The sequence below is a fragment of the Podarcis liolepis genome, assembly GCF_965112155.1.
Source record: "Podarcis liolepis genome assembly, chromosome: 3".
NCBI classification, from domain to species: domain Eukaryota; kingdom Metazoa; phylum Chordata; class Lepidosauria; order Squamata; family Lacertidae; genus Podarcis; species Podarcis liolepis.
This window is the reverse complement of record NC_139557.1, coordinates 13567917-13582766: the sequence shown is the minus strand read 5'-3', so window position 1 is coordinate 13582766 and position 14850 is coordinate 13567917. Positions and strand designations below refer to the sequence as shown.

The following is a 14850-nucleotide window of genomic DNA, read 5'->3' as shown; positions in this document are numbered from 1 at the left end:
TTTGGAAAGTTGGGGTTACTAAGTGTCCATAGTCATCAATTAACTTGCTTAAAACATTATTGCAATGAGTTTTTTTTTTAGTTTGACTATATCTTCTTGGCTTTTTGGCTCTTAGAAAAGTAGCTTCATGTTGCTGTGACCCTCCATTAATTTGTGAGTCAACTCAACACCATAAATCTACCCATAAAGCAAACCACTGCCATTTTGTTTGCTTGCTTTACTTCAGGTGTATAGCACCCAATAACAGTATTTGTTAACATTCTTCTATTTTTACAAACATATAGTTGTATACATATTCCACTAGTCTCCACAAAGTTCCAGTCCTATAGTTTTGTGTTAGCAAGATCTAAATGCCTTTGATTCCTTCTTGCTTGTTTCTCAGGCTGCTCCCTTGATAATTCCCTCCAGTATGGCATATAGCCTCCATGATATACCTACATGATGTAGGGGCGTGGGTGGTGCTGTGGTCTAAACCACTGAATTTCTTGAGCTTGCCAATCGGAAGGTTGGCGGTTTGAACCCTGCAACGGGGTGAGCTCCCATTGCTCTGTCCCAGCTCCTGCCAACCTAGTAGTTCAAAAGCACACCAGTGCAAGTAGATAAATAGGTACCATAACCGACGTTTCCATGCACTCTGGTTTCCGTCATGGTGTCCCATTGTGCCAGAAGCGGTTTAGTCCTGCTGGCCACATGACCTACAAAACTGTCTGTGGACAAACTCCGGCTCCCTCGGCCTGAAAGTGAGATGAGTGCCGCACCCCATAGTCGCCTTTGACTGGACTTAACCGTCCAGGGGTCCTTTACCTTTCCCCCCCATGCTACTTCTCTCTAGGCAGACTATGAGATAAACACTCAACAGGTCCCCTGTACCCCAGTGCTCACCTGTGCCCACAATAACTTTTACAACATTTGAAACAATGCAGTACTCAAAGCTCATGATATAACATTCCCATAACTTTTACATCAAACCCAAGTGGTTGAATGTATTTGATATTTGCATTAACAGAGAGTAATGGCTAGATCATAAACGCTTCTCCATTATTTGAGCCTTTTAAAATTCATCCATCTTGGGAGAAAGATGCAATCACGACAAAATCTGCGGAAGCCTCATGCCACGTGGTTCGGTTTCACAAATGCAAACTCTTTCTTACTGCAACAGCTACACATAAATTAAGATTTCAATCCTGTACACAGTTATTTGGGAATGAACCCCATTGAAAACAAAGGAACTTACTTCTTCTGAGTAGACATGTTGCACTGCAAATATCTCAGGGCAGAGAAAGCCAGAGGGCAAAGAAAACAATGCGATTTGAAACTCCCCAATTGTTTAATTTATTTGTCCTTGTTTCTCCTGTAACTTAACTGCAAAAAAATATTACAAAACTAGTTTTCTTTCTCCAGAATCAATAACATGAATTGTGCCAAGTGGTGTAGTAGTTCACACAGAAAGACTTTGAAAGGAATTAGGTCGATTTAGGAAATATACTTCCAGCTTCCAATTCCTGCAACTGCTAGCAGCTGGGAAAGAGGAAAGCTAATATTATAGCGCCACAACACTGGAAGGCTATAATTTCTATTCCGTTTGAATTTAAGATTGAAAAAGCATTTCCCTCGCTTAGTAAATTCCATGAATCCTTGCCATCTCAGTTTCCATTTTAACATAAAAATAGAAACCGTCTGCTGGTCTTGTTTCCAAGTTATTCTGAGGAAAAGTTAGAGGGTTGTTTGGTAAACTTTTAGCACTACAATTTAACAGACTTGACCTTAGAGCAAGTAGGGCTCCATCCACTGCGTGTTTTAAACTATTCCACGAGTGTCTTCCCATTATATTATATCTGTATCATCATCTGCTTTCGTCAAAAGACATAGCGCCTTGCATTTAGAATCTAACAGCTTAGTTCTTCAATCCGCAAAATCTCTAGCTCCGAGTTGTGGAGGACTTTGCTTGTGAGAACCACACATTCCTGTATTTCTAGTGAAAAGCTAGCGTTTAATTTTTATGGTAAACTCATTTTTTCAACAACCAGAAACTTAATTCATCCAGAAGGGAATTGGGTATTTTATACTTTTTTTAAAAAAATCATTTTAAAAGTTTTTTTATTAAATGTTACCCCCCCCCCAAAAAAAATGAATAGAAAAAAAGAAATAGAAACAATACATAAGCATACATAAAAACATTTTATCTACACAATTTTCCAGAATGCAAACTAGAAAAGAAGAAAGGCAAAAGATAAAAGAAAGAAACAAGAAAAAGAATGAAGAGAAAAAAAAATACTTTTCATAATCGATTATTCCAAATTCATACTTCAAACATTACAATATTTAAATCCTAGTTAAAATATTATAAAAGACTTCCACCGCATTCACCACACATCTCTTGGTTCTCTAATTCACCTTTACATCTGTTCTTCAGTTACTTCCTTTCCTTAAATTCTTTCATAGTCCATCTAATCTTTGTATTCTCTGTATTCTTCACAAGGTTAGTTTAAGCACAACCAAACTTTCGTGTTTGATACAGGGGTATTTTATACTTTAAATTTAAACTGTTAATATTAATGGGGTCAGATGAATACAGTGAAAACTTTCATGCTGTGATACATTTGTTAGCAAACTCCTTTTCCATTTTTGCAATTGTTGTTGTTGTTTAGTCGTTTAGTTGTGTCCGACTCTTCGTGACCCCATGGACCAGAGCACGCCAGGACCTTCCAAATATCTCCTGTCCAAGCTCACCATTTTTGAGCCTTTTAAATACCTGTTTGGTGCCTCTTGGCATCAGTGACATCAGAATACTTTTTTTTAAAAAAACACACACACTGCCATCTTCTTTTCGTTAATATATGATCTCAGCCAATCACAGATCATGAAGGTAGCACAACTGTATCACAAAACCAAATGGATTTGGCTCCATGACGATAAAATGAATCCATGTAGCCAATCATATCTGACTCCATCATGACATCACAAAGAATATTCAGAGCGAGGTCATGAAGTCATTTGCTCATTCTGAATGGCAAAACAGTTATCAGTGGTTTGCAGCTCCCTGCAAATGTGGTGCTTTTCACAGTGGGAGAAAGCACTGTATTTTTTGCTCTATAAGACGTACCAGACGACAAGACGCACCTAGTTTTTGGAGGAGGAAAACAAGAAAAAAAGTATTGTGGATCACTGCGCAGTGAAAACAGCAATCCCTCTTGCTGTTCTGGCTTCTGGGACAGCTGTGCAGCCCGCATTCGCTCCATAAGACGCACACACATTTCCCCTTATTAGGAGGGAAAAAAGTGTGTCTTATAGAGCAAAAAATACGGTATTTGTCAGAGGTGTTCCCCTTCCATTCTGACTCTGCTCTACCTCTATGACCTAAAATGAGATGCCACCTCCCAGGACATCCACAGGCTCATGTAGCCCGTGGGATAATCTAGCAACATCAGATTTGCTAGTATGCAATGTAAAAACATCAGATCGCAGATGAAAGCGGTTTGTGGGCAATTTGGTAGGTGGAAGGGGGTCAGTGATAGCATATACTGAACTGACTCCCCTAAAACAATTTTTACTCCCTGCAGAACACCAGATGAGTGGTGATTTGAAAACCTGGGCTAATCCATCCTAAAGTGGCATTTCTGGCCCTTGAGGTGAATGGGAAAAAGCAGAAGATCACCCACTTTAGCTCCATTGACTTAGATGGCTTTGGGTAGGGCGAGGAGCCTGAAGCCATCTTGGTGTTGTTGTCTCATACAGTATATATTGGTGATTTGTTTAAATACAGTGGTGCCTCGCAAGACGAAAAGAATCCGTTCTGTGATTCTCTTCGTCTAGTGGTTTTTTCGTCTTGCGAAGCAAGCCCATTGACGGATTAGTGGATTAGCGCTATTAGCGGCTTTTAGCGGCTTATCTGCTTATTGGATCAGCTGATAAGCAGCTTAGCGGCTTAGAAAAAAGGGGGGGGAACCCGCAGGAACTCGCAAGACATTTTCGTCTTGCGAAGCAAGCCCATAGGAGATCCGTTTTGCGAAGCACCTCCAAAACGGAAAACTCTTTCGTCTAGCGAGTTTTCCGTCTTGCGAGGCATTCGTCTTGCGGGGCACCACTGTACAGTCATACCTCAGGTTACAGACGCTTCAGGTTCCGTTTTTTCAGGTTATGGACTGCCGAAACCCGGAAGTACCGGAACGGGTTACTTCCAGGTTTCGGCAGTTGTGCAGAAGTGCTAAATCACACTTTGCGCATGCACAGAAGCACCGAATCGCAACCCGCGTTTGCGCAGATGTGGGTTGCGAACGCTGCAGGTTGCGGACATGCATCCCACACACAGATCACATTTGCAACCCAAGAGTCCACTGTACATTGTTCAGACACTTCTGCCCGGGCAGCTGTGTCACCAAAATCATGAGCTCTCAACTTAGTTCAGCCTTTGGACTCAGCTGTGTTATCCAGTGGGTTCTCTGAGACCCAAACTAAGCATCACATAGAGTGGTGACACTTCTCTGGGATACAGCAGATTACTATTTTTTAAAGCACATAGCTTATTATCATACATGGATGTCAATTTTTAATGCCTTCCATTACAGAGGAGGAAGAAGGTTCTTGGATTCTTCGGGAGGTTCATTAAAATGAAACTGGAGCATAAGTTTCCTATTTGTACAGGTGGCTCCTTTCGGAGCTGAAGTTAGTTCCGCAGACTTTGGGGGCTTCTTTTTTCCTTTTCCTCCCACAACACTGCATCTAAGATGGAGAGAGAGAATGAAAAGGCTATTTGCAGCACACCTTGACTTGTGAAACAAGTACAGGTGGTCCTCTCTATCTTTGGTAAATACATATATTTTTTTATTCTGGCAGGTATAGGTAGCTGCCTGCCAAGAATCTGGCTTTTTATGCTTTCTTCTCAATGTACTTGTCACTGATGCATTTCTGCTGTATTTTACAGTAGGTAAAGGTAAATGGACCCCTGACCATTAGGTCCAGTCGTGGCCGACTCTGGGGTTGCGGCGCTCATCTCGCTTTATTGGCCAAAGGAGACGGTATACAGCTTTTGGGTCATGCGGCCAGCAGGACTAAGCCGTTTCTGGTGAACCAGAGCAGCGCACGGAAACGCCGCTTACCTTCCCGCTGGAGCGATACCTATTTATCTACTTGCACTTTGACGTGCTTTCAAACTGCTAGGTTGGCAGGAGCTGGGACCCAGCAATGGGAGCTCACCCCGTTGCGGAGATTCAAACCACAGACCTTCTGTTCGGCAAGTCCTAGGCTCTGTGGTTTAACCCACAGCGCCACCCGCGTCCCTGTATTTTACAGTACTGTGACTTTATTTGGCCAACTTTCTGGAGGCAGCATGGCAGTAATGGGTGGGCCCAACCCAAGCACACTCTTGGATGTGTGAACAGAATTTGTACAACATCTGGAGGACTCTATGTCCCATAGTTTAACACTTCAGAGCCAGTGTGGTGTAGTGGTTAAGAGCTGTAGTCTCGTAATCTGGTGAACCAGGTTCGCCTCTCCACTCCTCCACATGCAGCTGCTGGGTGACCTTGGGCTAGTCACACTTCTCTGAAGCCTCTCAGCCCCACTCACCTCACAGAGTGTTTGTTGTGGGGGAGGAAGGGAAAGGAGAATGTTAGCCGCTTTGAGACTCCTTAAAGGGAGTGAAAGGCGGGATATCAAATCCAAACTCTTCTTCTTCTCTTCTTCATCTATCGTGCTTATTAAGCCGAATAAAGTGCAATTGCTATAGTGCTAAAGCAACAATACTTAAATTAATTTGGAAGATTTATGCTCTGCTTTTCAATCCTACTATCGTAATAGCTTACAAGCAACAAATAATGCAAAAAACAAGAACCCTGAACTCTCCTTTCCCACCCCGCAGCCCCATGTCCTCTGATTGACTGATGGGGCCAGAGTGAATCTCATTTTAGCTCTGCAGTCCCAGGGCAACTGGAAGTTGGAACAGACTCTTCTTCCTGGCAGGGAGAGCAGAAGCCAACCTCTTTTAGCTGCTCCTTCACTGGCCAATGGATGGGGCCAAGTTCTTGCCATGATCTTCTTCCTTAGAGGAGTGAGGTACAGTCATCCTTGGCCAGAAGCAGAGGCCAAAATATACTATGAAACATCTTAGCATGTACAGATAGAAGATAGCATTCAGGTTTATTTAACCCCTCTCACTTCAACATTAAAGAGAGTCATACTGAGAGGAAGACCTCTGCTTTGTCGAAACCTCTGGCCACTTTAAATTGGCAACATTTCTTCAAGGATCCCAGGTATCAGAGAGCCAATTCACCAACAGAGGGAGAGTTTCAACTTTCCAAAATGTGGAGATCACCTGCTTGACTCCTGGAAAGGTAAGCAGTTTGGAGGGGCTGTTTATGTGCCTGGTATGCATGACTAGTTGAGAACAACTAGTATTTTTTTCTAATATCTTTAATTAACTTTAGGTCTACTTCCCAGAAGGATTGTTGAGCAGAGACTGCGTAGTTTCCAATAACGAGTCCTCCCTAACCTATATTAGTTGCTAATTGCTTTCATGCCCCAGAAGTTTACAGGAGCACAGCAATTGTGAAAGCAGTTGTTGAAGTCTGCTAGCTCCTTCCTGTTCATGTAATACCATAAAGGACACCTCGGGTTTTCCTTTCACTTGCAACCTTTAAAGATTACATTACTTGACGAATCACCATCCAAATTAGTCGTCCAGACATGGAAGCACAGCAGTTCAAGCAACACCCAAGAAATCTGTGGTAGGGCTTCACATACTGTGTGACTATTGCTATAATTATGACCACTCTGGGTAGGTGTTCAGTGATTCTAAATGATTAACTAACCATATGCTTTCTATTTATAAAAAAAGTGCCAACACTTTTTTTTTAGTCAACTCGTCTGAGCTAAATGAAGTGATGAAAAGTCAAACCCTGATCACCTGAAATGGCATGCCAAGTCCTGCGCATGATTTGGACAAAATCAATAGTAAAAGTAGCGGATCTGTCGGAAATACCAAGATTATTATTTTTTAAACCCAAATAAACAAAAGAGATCAAATTTTCAGCACAATATTGTTTCAGTAATAACCCTTGTCTGGTTATTAATTCACTTAAATCCAACTATGAATATGAATGGTGGTTTTTGCCAGACACCATCTTCCGGTTATCATCACCCAACACACCACATCTTTAATGAGGTGGAATTGGTGTTTGTTCAGACTGCCAGGAGAGCGCAACTCTTCCAGCTGACCCAATCTGCTTCATCTCACTGGACTGCTCAAAAAGCAAAGAAGCACACATATTTTTGGTAAATGAAGTACAACGGCATGCTTGATCTCTTAACACTACAGTGTTAGAGTAATCCATATAAATGCTGAGCAAGATTTTACTGGCACTTTCCCACATGACCTTTGGGACATCCTTATAGAGTAGAAAGCTAAATAAGAAACACACACACACACACACACACACACAATCAGTCAGCATATGTTAGGAATCTGGTCCTATGCTGGTCTCTTCAGCTACTGAAACAGTTTTCATGCATGTTGGCATAACGTGGGTTGCCAGTACCCACACAGAGGGTTGGGTGAGAGGGAGGGAGGGAAATGGATGCAGTACACATTCAACTGCCTAATGGCGCCTGCGTCACCCAGGAGATCGCAGCCACAGAGATAAGAAAAGAAGAGGCATTCCGTTGTCTGGAGAGGTCAGTTCCTGGTTTGCATGGGGAAGCTGTTTTCAATGGAGCCCAGCAATGGAAGTACACAGCTGTACTGAGGCAGCATCAGAATTTTTGTCCCCCTAATGATTTTGCACCCGGGGCAACTGCCCCTGTGCCCCCCCATGCTACGCCACTATTCATGCAGTCTTCTCTGAGCTGGCCCCTTTCCCAGGACTGGACCAAGGCTGATATGCTGGAGACACATGCTCCGCAGGGTAACTTATGCCCTAGTTATTTATTTATTTATTTATTTATTTATTTATTTATTTATTTATTTACGGCTATTAGCCCATAAAATATGTACAAACATAAAAAAGCACAAAGGCTTAAAAACCGAAATATCTGACAACAGAAGGTGAGCACTGCGATGCAAGGGTGGGTCATTGGGCAGAGCCAAGGAACAGGATGTGGCCCGGAGAGCTCCAAGGGACGGTTCACAGAAAAGGAAAACAGAAAAGGAAAACTGAACTATGCCCTAGTTAGAAAACGACCTCTTGCTGGGAAAAACTTCACACCCTCCTACATAAAACTATACAGTGGTACCTCTCAAGACGAATGCCTCGCAAGACAAAAAACTCGCTAGACGAAAGGGTTTTTTGTTTTTTGAGCTGCTTCGCAAGACGAATTTCCCTATGGGCTTGCTTCGCAAGACGGAAACGTCTTGCAAGTTTGTTTCCTTTTTCTTAACACCGTTAATACAGTTGCGACTTGACTTCGAGGGGCAACTCATAGAACGCGGTGTGGTAGCCTTTTTTGAGGTTTTTGAAGACTTTGGTGATTTTTGAAGCTTTTCCAAAACTTTCCCGACACCATGCTTCGCAAGACGAAAAAAACCACAAGACGACAAAACTCGCGGAACGAATTAATTTCGTCTTGCGAGGCACCACTGTACATGCTAGAATACAGCTTGACATAGAGAGCAGTGATGGAAGATGTGGCCCTGCGATTCTTGCTGTCTGGCTCTTGGGACTACTCTCACTTGGCCCAGCTTTGTACCCGAAATATTTTTGCCTGGCTGAGATGGTCTACTCTGATATTGGCTCCTGGTTGTCTAGATGGAGGATATAATCAGTGGCGTAGCGTGGGGGGTGCAGGGGGGGCGGCCGCACCGGGCGCAACATCGGGGGGGCACGCTCGCACTCGCAGCTCTCTGCCCCTACCTGGCTCACTCACTCTAGGGGGCGCAAATTACTTGCCTTGCCCCAGGTGCTGACAACCCACGCTACGCCACTGGATATAATCATAGAATTGTAGAACCACAAGGGTCATCTGGTCCAACTTCTTGCAATGGAGGAAACTTCTGCCCCACAGGGGACTTCAACCCATGAAACTGAGATTAAGAGTCTCATGCTCTACCGACTGAGCTACCAATATTGTATATGTGTGTGTGTGTGTATCTTACAAGAAACTGGCCTACTGTACAAAGATAAAATTTTTGCTTCATTCAGAATAAGGCTCACCCCTCAGGCTGAAAAGGGTTCCTCTCCACTGATGTAAACCTTCCAACAGGCAGGGGGATTCCCCACTCAAGTGAGGAGTGCTTCACTCACAACTAGTATAGCTCAGTCACTTAAATATTCTGGGCCACAGTCAACTAAATATTTGTGCTAGTGGGAGCCAGTACACCTATTCCCCTGGACGGTTAAGTCCAGTCAAAGGTAACTATGGGGTTGCGGTGCCGGCGTTTGTCTGCAGACAGCTTTCCAGGTCATGTGGCCAGCAGGACTTAACCACTTCTGGCACAATGGGACACCGTGACAGAAGCCAAAGTGCGCGGAAACGCCCTTTACCTTCCCACCACACTGGTACCTATTTATCTACTTGCACTGGCATGCTTTCGAACTGCTCGGTTGGCAGGAGCTGGGACAGAGCAATGGGAGCTCACCCCATCACGGGGATTTGAATCACCGACCTTCTGATTGGCAAACCCAAGAGGCTCAGTGGTTTAGACCACAGCGCCACCCACGTCCCATAGTCACCTTCGACTGGACTTAACCATCCAGGGGTCCTTTACCTTTTTACCTACACTGAATAACACCCCACAAACATCAAATGAATATGCATAAGTTGGGGCTGGCGTGGTGTCTGACACCTGCCCACAAACCTGTCTGTTTGCTTCCTCCCCCCAAAAATATTATACAGGGCTCTAGCTATGACAGCATTCCGTCACACTCCAGCATGAAATAGAGCCCATGTGGAATAGTGGTTGGAGTCTTAGACTAGAGACCTGGGAAAAGGAGGGTCAAGTCCTCACTCGGCACACTGGGTGACCTTGGGCCAGGCAGACACTCCCAGCCTAAGCTACTTCACATGGTTATAGTGGTGATGAAATGGGGAGTTGGAGAACCGGGCATAGCATAATGAGCTCCTTGGAATAAAAGGTGAGGTATAAATGTCATGAATGAATGAATGAATGAATGAATGAATGAATGAATGAATGTTGCCCCAACTATGTAAAGTAACATTTAAAGGTCCTCTTAAAAGGTAAAGGGACCCCTGACCATTAGGTCCAGTCGTGACCGACTCTGGGGTTGTGGCGCTCATCTCGCTTTATTGGCCAAGGGAGCCGGCGTACAGCTTCCAGGTCATGGCGAACCAGAGCAGCGCACGGAAATGCCGTTTACCTTCCCACCGGAACAGTACCTATTTATCTACTTGCACTTTGACGTGGTTTCGAACTGTTAGGTTGGCAGGAGCAGGGACCGAGCAACGGAAGCTCACCCCATCGCGGGGATTCGAACCGCTGACCTTCTGATCGGCAAGCCCTAGGCTCTGTGGTTTAGACCACAGCGCCACCTGCGTCTTAGCAGAGGTTAAATCCCACACTTCACGCATCAGCACCCACCAGAAGACCTAAAATGTAACAATGGGTGGTTGGCTTTTCATCCCCCGAGACTTCTCTATTCAAAGTGCCATCTTGTCCCCAGTTGTGTTTAATGAATATACGAAGTTGTTCGGCAACATCCAGAGGTAGAGCCTTAGGTGTCATACCATATGCTAAATAACCCATAGCTGTTACTCACATTCTCATTCTCCCCTGCCCCTGGGTCCTATAATCTGGTTTCTTATCCATTGTTTGATCATGCCATGAAACTGGATGTAAGCGAGTCAAAAGAGAAGGAGAGAGAATCTCAGTCAAGACTGAAGCATTAATGGTCAGATAGACTCATCATTTGGAGTTGCATAATAGGTAGTGTTCACCTTCCCTCAGACTGGTGGTTGTTGAGTGCTCCTAATTATACATGCAAACACAGGTTATGGAGATGAGCAAGGAGCCATTTTCATCAGACGAACCTGGTGAGATTTGTCCAATTCAGATCTAGCAATGGCAATTAATGGCTTTGCAATCTTGAGGTTAGATTACGGATGATGAATTTTAGGCAAGACTGGCCTTGCTTTCTTGGTGCATAATGACCTCCTCCCGAGAAGAGAACACACTGCATCCATGTTCCAGCACCTGCAAAGGCTCACTATTACCTTTTCTGCAAAATTCAAGGTGCCGGTTCTGAATTATTAAGCTCTAACTGGCTTGGATCCCACACACTTTCAGATTCACCCTCTCAGTGAACTTCAAGGCTCAATGAGGATTACCCCACACCCTTCTGAGTGGTAGCCCCTAGTCACACACACCCTTTATGATGTTGTAGCATGACATTTGCCAGTCACCATTTGCGGAGTGAAGTAGGACCGTTTTTCGATAGCCTCACAACTGGCAAATTGAAGGTCAGCGGTTCGAATCCCCGTGACGGGGTGAGCTCCTGTTGCTCGGTCCCTGCTCCTGCCAACCTAGCAGTTCGAAAGCACGTCAAAGTGCAAGTAGATAAATAGGTACCACTCCGGCGGGAAGGTAAACGGCGTTTCCATGCACTGCTCTGGTTCACCAGAAGCGACTTAGTCATGCTGGCCACATGACCCAGAAGCTGTACGCCGGCTCCCTCGGCCAATAAAGCAAAATGAGCGCCGCAACCCCAGAGTCAGCCACAACTGGACCTAATGGTCAGGGGTCCCTTTACCTTTACCCCACACTATGAAAGTTGTGGGGAAGAATCAATTCATTCAGTGTGATAATATTTGGTGTAACACAGTTACAGTTGCCAGGCGCAGGGAGACAGGCTAACCCAGGGAACCTCCTGAGGCATCTCTTTGATAAGGGGACCTTATCCCAATGACATCTCACACCCTACTAACAAAAGGGGCTACTTGCTCTTGAACCCTGTTCATTTCATTACATCTGTGGCTGGCAAGTCCAGATGACATGGGGTGATCAGGTGTCTCCTCAGCAATGCCTTCAAGGGGTGCTGACAAAGACAAACACAGATCAGTCAGCAGATTTTCTGCCACTTGGAGCCAGAATGGAATGGTCCATGTCAGATAAATAGCGAAACGGGTATTCTTCAGATCAGGTACCTATGCTGAAGGGTTGGTAGCTTTCCAACATATTTATCCCCTTTGCTGCTTTTTGCTAAGTTAAGAAAGCTGGTGTCCATGCCTCATACTATCATCATGACTATTATTGGGGGTTAGGGGGAACAACGTGTGTTTGCACAATTTTATGGGTACCTCACTAGCATCAGTTAATCCAACAGATCAAATTAGCAGGAAATGCAATATAAAGGCCATTCGAATGCATTTCCCCATTTAATCGCTTCTGAAGCGATACCATTTGGGAGGGCAGGAATCAGGCGCTTGTAAATATGTATCCAAGGCTGGCAAGAAACAATTCTGTATGCTCTGCATTACTGCACTAATCCTCTTTAATTTTTCTTAAAAATAGAAAGTCTGTACACCACGTAAGTAGGCAGCCTGCAAGCCATTTTATTTTCTTTAGAGTAGAACTTGTGTTGCAAATGGCAGGAAGCCATGAGCCACAAAAATAAAACCATTCTAACCCTAGTGCTAAGTAAGGAAAACAAAGATGTCTCAGCAATTAGCAATATTATATATGTTAGTACTAAGTAACAACAGATGTTTCAACCAGAGCCCAGTACATTCCTCGCAATCCTTCAGAAACCAAAAGCCTCTTGCCGTTGCTATACATTACAATTATCTTGGGCTTTCAGTCCTTGCAAATGCATTCTGAGTGGCGAATGCTAAAGTTTGTTAGTATCGGGTGGCTCTTACCTGTAGCTACATCAGCATGCAGCATACTTCTGCTGACTTAACAGACTAGCAACAAGTGTGCTCTGTAAAGACATGCGCAGGCTATGAGTCATTAGCAAGCATGCAAAGCTAATTGGCAAAACACTCATAAAAGATTCTGAAGGTGGGTTAATTACAATTCATTACGTAAACTGTCCCTGGGCTATTGTTAAAAAAAAAAATGCATTAACTTTCAAGGTCCAGTATTTTATGATTCACTTTGCCATGTTGTGAGAAAGTCTTTGTATCAAACTACATTCATTACAATTCAGGCCACAAAAGCCTTTACGGGGTTTCTTGACATTATTTCCATCCTTGTTATATAGGAATTCATATGGGCTGCACATTGCTAACAACTGGCAAAAAGTCAAAAAACATTTATGGTATTTTCTTACCATATACACAGGCCAGCTTTAAAAGCTACAAAATTTAATTGCTTCCCCTTTCCCATTTGTTCCTTTTAGCAAATAAAAAGTTGAGGGTGGAGATACGATGGCAGGCTTGCAGCAGGCAAGAAGACTGCATTTTTGATTGCCCAATTGATCTTCACGGACTTTGCCTATCTGACATGCAGACACTCTCTATGAGTCCGTCATCGGGAGAAATACAGGATGGCTAAACAATAGAATAAACGCTCAGTGCAGCATTGCGATAAACATACCCGATTGCCAAAACTGCCAAAGCAAATTATGTTGGTGCAGCAGGCTGGTAGGTACACTCAAATTGTTCATATCTAATATTTATTGATAGAGCAGCCTGTCCATCGAAGCTGAGCTGGACAAGTGTATTAGCAACTCAAGTACAGTGGTACCTTGGGTTACATATGCTTCAGGTTACATATGCTTCAGGTTACAGACTCCGCTAACCCAGAAATATTGCTTCAGGTTAAGAACTTTGCTTCAGGATGAGAACAGAAATTGGGCTCCGGTGGCGCGACGTTAGCGGGAGGCCCCATTAGCTAAAGTGGTGCTTCACGTTAAGAACAGTTTCAGGTTAAGTATGGACCTCCGGAACGAATTAAGTACTTAACCTGAGGTACCACTGTCCATCAATGGCTCACGTCTCCAAAAGGGTATGGAAGAATGTGATACTAATGTCCAATGCGAAGATGAAGGTCTACTAGGCTTGTGTGTTGAGCATGCTGCATTATGGAAGTGAGTCATGGGCAACTTACAACTGTGAGGAGCAATGCCTCAAACCATCCCCATGGGCTGTGTCAGAAAGATTTTGGGTATCACACGGCAGTACAAAGATGTGCTCTCCCAAGTCCACATTCCCAACATGTTTGCACTCCTGTCTCAGTGACATCTAGAAGAAGAAGAGTTTAGATTTGATATCCCGCCTTTCACTCCCCTTAAGGAGTCTCAAAGCGGCTAACATTCTCCTTTCCCTTTCTCCCCCACAACAAACACTGTGTGAGGTGAGTGGGGCTGAGAGACTTCAGAGAAGTGTGACTAGCCCAAGGTCACCCAGCAGCTGCATGTGGAGGAGCGGAGACGCGAACATGGTTCACCAGATTATGAGTCCACTGCTCTTAACCACTACACCACACTGGCTCTCACCACATCTACGGCGGGTTGGTCATGTCTACAGAATGGAAGATGGCAAGATCCCCAAGGATGCACTCTACAGGGAACTGGCTCCAAGCACCAAGTCTGTGTTACAAAGATTTCTGCATATGTGACATGGACACTGGCAACATCAACCCCACTGTGTGGGAATCCCTTGTAGATGACTGCAGTGCTTGGAGACAGATAGTCAGGTTGTGTATCCATAGCAGTGACCAGAGGTGGAATGACAGCTGGGATGAGCGCAGGGAGAAGAAACGCCATGGTGCATTTGCAGTAGCACAACCAGATGCTTTCATCTGCCCCAGCTGCAACAAAAGATGTCACTCCTGCAGCAGTCTCTACAGCCACAGCAGGTGCTGCAACCTTCCAACAGTTTGACTTCACCCTCAAAGGCATGCTCCTCCATTGTCTCCCGAGATAGACAGATATCGACGTTATTTAGCAGAGGTAGCCAACA

General features: G+C 44.3%; 1 long non-coding RNA gene across 2 annotated transcripts; it reads left to right on the top strand.

Annotated features, from left to right (window-relative positions):
• The first annotated feature begins 4249 nt into the window (after window positions 1–4249).
• LOC310702356 lies at window positions 4250–7032 on the top strand. Of its 2 annotated transcripts, XR_014523463.1 has the most exons (3): window positions 4250–4920; window positions 6171–6329; window positions 6853–7032. It is a non-coding gene; the product is annotated as an uncharacterized lncRNA (long non-coding RNA). The 2 variants fall into 2 exon arrangements; XR_014523464.1 differs by lacking the exon at window positions 4250–4920 and having other exon boundaries at window positions 6068–6329.
• Window positions 7033–14850: the final 7818 nt, after the last annotated feature.